Genomic DNA, 5,889 nt, shown 5'->3' with positions numbered 1-5,889 from the left:
CGGGCTCAGAGGCACCCGGAGTGGATTTGCCGAACTACTCTGGCTGAGAAAAAACAAGGAGGAAGGGAAGCAGCCTGGCGGAGATTCAGCTGGCCCAGCTGCCTTCACCTCCCCCTCTCCCACTCTGAAGTGGCCAATTGTAGAAATAGCTTGCAGCCTTGCAGGGCTGGGCCGGGCGCTAGGCCAGCGTGGTTTTACAGGGACTCTCCCAGCCAATCCGGCAGCAAAGAACTGGGCCAGTTATCTAACTTTGCAAAGGCAGCGCCCTTTTCCTTCCCAAGGTGTTATAACGAATACATGTGTCTGAAGGGGGAAAAAAGCAAGTGTGCACTGTCAGGGGTACACATTGGCTGCAAACACTACAGGAGAGGTATCCTCTGACGAGTTCTTGGGAGGCTCTGAGCAGCTCCAAGCTGCTACAGGGAGATACACATGCTGTCTGCATCTGCCTCTCAACTTTTAGCTGAAATGAAGATGGTGACATTATTTGTATGTTATGCAACAATTACTGTGTCCCTCCTAAATTAACATTGATAATAGTACAAGGTTTTTTTCTTATAAAGTGTGCAGCATCCCCAAAATATAGGATTTTTCTTCTTAAGCGACACAGAATTTTATCAGAAAGCAAGCAGCCTCCTCTCAGAGCAATGATGTACGGGAAGAGAGTTCATGAACCCTGCAAATACCCTGGTAACATCTGGTTAAGTAAGCTCATGAGCACACAAAGCCCCTCCTCTCCTTTCAGTGAAATTTTTTGCATGGAGAAAAGGACTGGAGACAGGAGGATAAAAGTCTCATCCTTTTTTTTTCAGAATCTGGTGTGGGAAGTAGCATCTTACATGTACCGTGATCTTTTCTTTTGCTGAGTGTGGTATTTCAACAGATGTGCCTTTATTTCTCAGTTTGTTCCTGTTCATTTTGCCAGGCTCAGCCTGACGGTGCCAGTGCGAGTCAGTAGAAACCAGGTATTCCAACACTGATCTGTGAGCCACGGCAATTGGACACAGCCCAGCAAAACCATGCATGGTGTTTGGTTCCATAAGGAAATACATTTGATTTAACCCAATAGAAATAAAAAAGAAAGAATTACCAGCCAGGTTGGGTGGTTAAGAATTTCAGTTTAGCTGGAGAAGCCTCGTGATCTAGATCCTAATCTAATCAAGCTCAAAAATCACACAATAGTTTGTTTAGTAGAATTTGTAAATATAATACAACCTCTTCAGATGCTGAGCCAGTCACAACCATCAGTGGTGACACCATTCAGGGAGAACAGTCTCATATTAACCCTGGGCTGTTACAGTGTTCTCCACCCACCCAAAGCTGGAGCCAGAAGAGTCTGCAGATGGTCAGTGTATTCTGGCTCCTGTGAGCAAGAGACATGATCACATCTCTCCCTGGAGCACAGCCTGCCAGCCAGGAGATCCATGTCCTTTCCTGAAATATTCCAGTCCATTCTGGAAGACTGGAGTCATTCAGTCATGCCAGGCATCACTGATGTTTGGGACAACTACTGTCATGTATGCCTAGTTTTGCTTCTTATCACAGGCTGGCAGGGGAAAGTGACTGGGAACATGGTAGCTGTCCAGTGCCAGGTGCAGCTGGACCTCCTGGTTTTGTCCCAGGCTCAAACTTGTTATGAAAGTTGAACAAACATCTGACCACATCTCTGGAGGGACCCAAGAACTTCACAGTAGCTGCTGCAGCAACTGACTGACATTTATGGCTTCGGGAAACGAAGATATTAATTCAGAGAAAATTCATAGAATCATGGGATGGTTTGGGTTGGAAAGTACCTTAAAGATCATCTAAATTGTCACTTAGCAGTTTGAATTATTAGCCTGCAATGGACATCTCTATGTTTTTGTCTAGAGATTTAAGAGCAACAAAATACACATCTCATCTGGTGTTTGCCATGTCCATGAAGTCTCCTACCAACACTGTATGTCCCTCTTGATTCAGAATCCCTGAACAATGAGCTCCTGCCCACAAAAGCTTGGGTAACATCACTAGCTGGATGCATCAACACCACCCTGTCTTCAAGCCCCAGGGAATCAGAAACCATACTATTGAGTAGAGTCATAGCACTAGGGAATTTCTGACTGCTGTCCCCATGTCCCTGCCATGGAGAGCAGAGCATCTGAACTGCTTTAGTGAATGATGTTGAAATGTCCCCGGAAAGATGCAGGCATGGCCACAGATTGCATCACTTTTGCTGGCTGCACTGCTGTCAGATCAGATACGTTTTTATTGGTTTTTTGATCACATTTTAGTAGAGGTGCTGGCATCTCTGCTTCAGCTGTCACTCAGAAGCCCAGTCAGCCCTTAACAGCACATTTTCTCACGTACTCAACCAGCCATAGTCAACTTATACTGGCCCTAAGTGGATGGCACAGAGAAGGAGGTACCTAATGTGATGGAAAAGGCCAAACTCCAGGAGCACCAATTTAACTGGCAGACACCAGGGCTAGCTTCACTGTATGTTCTGCAAGTCTCTTGTGGCAGCTGCCCACACCACCCAACTGTGCTGGCTGAACCTCTTGGCATGTTTGCCCTAGGAGTGTGTTCAGCAGTCCTGAGGAGAAGATTGTGGGTCCCTCAACATTTGTCTTGGTCCATATTCTCCCTCCTTTTACATTTTTATTTGAAAGAGTTGTTCTTTTTTTTAAGCAACCAATCCCTGTACCTTCCCCTGACCCCCTTGCCTTTCTGCAGTGCTCAGGTGCTTCTGCTGGCACCAAAGCATGTAAACGTCTCTTTTAAAACCTTTAATTCTCCTGTCTCTAATGGGACCTCTCTAGAGAGGTGTGCCATCAGGCCCAAAGTGAACTGTAGAGCAACACTGCTGAGGTGTTACTCGTAGGTACAGTCTTGCTGACATTCTGAGACCCTGAGGAATCTTTTCAGACATTCAGACCTCTGATACAACCCTGCTCATTACAAGGAGCTGGGTAAGGGGGTTTGCTGTGCATGTCTCCAAGTTGCCATCTTTCCCTAAGCCCCAGGAGTATTCCCTCAACTCCTCCACAAGGCCACTTTCACAGCTCTTCTGGAGCAACCTTTCCCATGTTTCTGCTTCTGCTAGTGTCTTGCAGCCATCCTCAGACCCAAAACAAGATCCAGTGGCACACTCATGTGCCATCTCAGTCAGAAACTCCTGCAGATTATTGCTGTGGGTCTTGCCCTTGGTAGTGCCACCTGGCTGCTCATTGATTTATGAGGCCACCACTACAAAAGGGAATTTAATTGTTTCTCAGGTGTGTCTGAAAGCACAGCTGGTGAGGAACCCAACAGCAGCAATGACATTTGACCAAAGAAAGGCATTAGTGGTTATTATTACTAATTGCTGTTATCTCAGCTTCCTCCAATAAGGTGCAAGGTTGGCTTGGTAATCTAATGGAATGTGTCCTCTTGGAAAATAAAGACTTTTTGTCTGATTTTTTAAGGACACAAAGCTTATGCAACAGTATTATGTATCCATCCTTCCATCCATCCATCCTTCCATCCATCCATCCATCCCCAGAGCATATGCTATCCACCTGGCAAAGGGATAAATACATTTAAATATCTTATTCTGTTTGAAAGATAAGGTAGGAAGAAGAGTGTCTTGTTTTGGAGAGACAGGTGTCTGCCAGGGAAAGCCAGAGCCTCCCTTGGAATGGAAAATGTTAACCCCCTCCCTCCAAATTATTATAATTTTGAAATTAAGGGGCTTTCAGGCAAAGATATGGGAACAGGAACAACAGTTCTTTACTAGGAATATTAAAAATGAAACTGTAGTAGTACAAAAAAGCAAACAAACAAAACAAAAATAAAGGAAACACTGAAAGTCAGAATACAGCCTGACACCCTGTTGGTCAGGGTGTTGGAAGCAGTCCAGTTAAGTCCTCCTGGAGTGACAGATGTGGTTCTGTTGGCGCAGAGATGATCCTGTAAAAGGGTGTCGTTTCCTCTGAAGGTGCAGTGGTGGTGAGATGGGTCCAATCTTCCTCTGGGAATCCAATGGAAACAGGTTGTCCTGGTGTTCTGAATCTCAGCTATTATCAGTCATGCAGTGAGCCTTAATGGCCCATTAAGAGCAGATATCCTCCAGAGGGAAGATGGGTCATGGAAGAAATAAAGAAACACTGCCCCAGCTGGTTTTAACAGCTGGCCCCTTAACAGAAGACACCCACCCCCTCCCCACCCTGGAGTTATGAGGAATGGGTCATAGAAGAGATAAAGAAAGACACCTCCCCAACCAGTTTCAACAGATGGCAATAGAATACATACTTTTGGTTACATCTTGCATTGCAACCCAAGACGAGGAGACTCAAATTAATGTCTCCCCACAGATAAAATCTGCTGTTATATGTTCTGTATGATCTGTGGCCCATTGGCAGTGACAAGGGACAGGCAGAAGCCAGAAGTACCAAAGGGACTTTGTGGTGACATACAAGATGACACTCCCCTGAAGTGAATCTGAAAAAAAGCATAAAAATGTGTAGAAACCTCTAGGAGATATTTGCAAATTCTGCTGTTCCTGAAGCAGGACTATTTTCACTTTTTCTCCATTTCTTTCAGTCACCCAAGACCATTCACACCGGCAGCGCAGCCATTACTTGGAAATTTCCATACCTCCTCACATGAGACATCTTCTGTTGCACATCCCACAAATCAAGCCTATTCCTCAAAGTCTGTGTGGAGTGTCCAGGCCCACCTGTAGGGTTTGATTCTCACACAAAACCCAGCTTGGTGAGTGGTTACCTCTTTCTTTTATCCAAGCACACCCTTTGCCAGAGGTCAATCACTGCCTCTTTACATATATCTGTACAATTTTTTCTTCTTGTACTCGTTCCTAGGATAACTGTACAGTTTCCAGACTTAACTATTTATTTGTATGGTGCACAAATAAATGCTTTTGGCTTGGTAGGGGTCTCACCTTGGCAGAGTTCTGCAGACTGAGTTTCACCATGGCCATTCTGAAAGGACACTTGCACCACATCCCAGAAACTTGTCTTCTTCTGTGTTGAGATGCTGCTAGTGCCAACAGTCATCCATGGAGCTGCAGGGATACCCAGAACAGCAGCAGCAGGGAAGACTGTGGCCAGACCACAGGGGTGTCAGCATGCCCAGCAGATTACTTTGAAGAAAAGGAGGTGAGAGAAGGAGTGATGAAGCCAGCATGGGAGGGTAAACAGATGAAGGAAAAGTGGGACTAGGGCTCTGTATTGGCTAAAGACCCTGCCTGGTGCCTGCAACATGGACATGCAACCCTTTGGGTACTTTTGATGGTAGCAACATGTGACACAGATGCAGGCTTGATGAGGCCTCACTCCTCAGAGCTCCTTTCCTACCTCTGAAAGGGATTCTTTTCCTGGCAGAGCATGGCATGCATACATGTGCCTATCTATGTGTACATATATGTGCCTGCCTCTCTCCCTGTGTGGAGGAGCAGAGCTGGGATCTCCCAACCAAGCAGTGAACTTCAGTAGAAGGAAGTGCCTGCACCGCCTGCCTGAGGCAAAACAATTTCTAAAAACTAATTCTCCACAATGAGTGCCAAAAGGTTAATGAGCTTTGCTTCCCCACCACCCCCAGAAAGACATCTCCCCCTTCTCGGGGTGCTCACATGGCAGCTCTGCTTCTCTGCACATGGCCTTCCCTTGTGAGGTGCCATTTGCCAGAGAACTAGGTGCTAGGCAGGGAGAAAACGTGAGAAAGGGCCTTGGGATCACCAGAAGTTGTACTGTCCTAGGCAGGAAGGATACCTAGAGCTCCTTTTTGAATTTCCCTGCTTTGAAAACACTCTGGCAGCCTGGGCAGTGACAGCTTTGATCTTGGAACAAGCCTTGGCAGGAGGCAGAGTCCAGGAGGTGCCAAGAGCAGCAATAAACCAAGGGGTTGAAAGCA

Source organism: Sylvia atricapilla, chromosome 5 (genome assembly GCF_009819655.1).
Source record: "Sylvia atricapilla isolate bSylAtr1 chromosome 5, bSylAtr1.pri, whole genome shotgun sequence".
Classification (NCBI taxonomy): domain Eukaryota; kingdom Metazoa; phylum Chordata; class Aves; order Passeriformes; family Sylviidae; genus Sylvia; species Sylvia atricapilla.
This window is presented reverse-complemented; position numbering follows the sequence as displayed.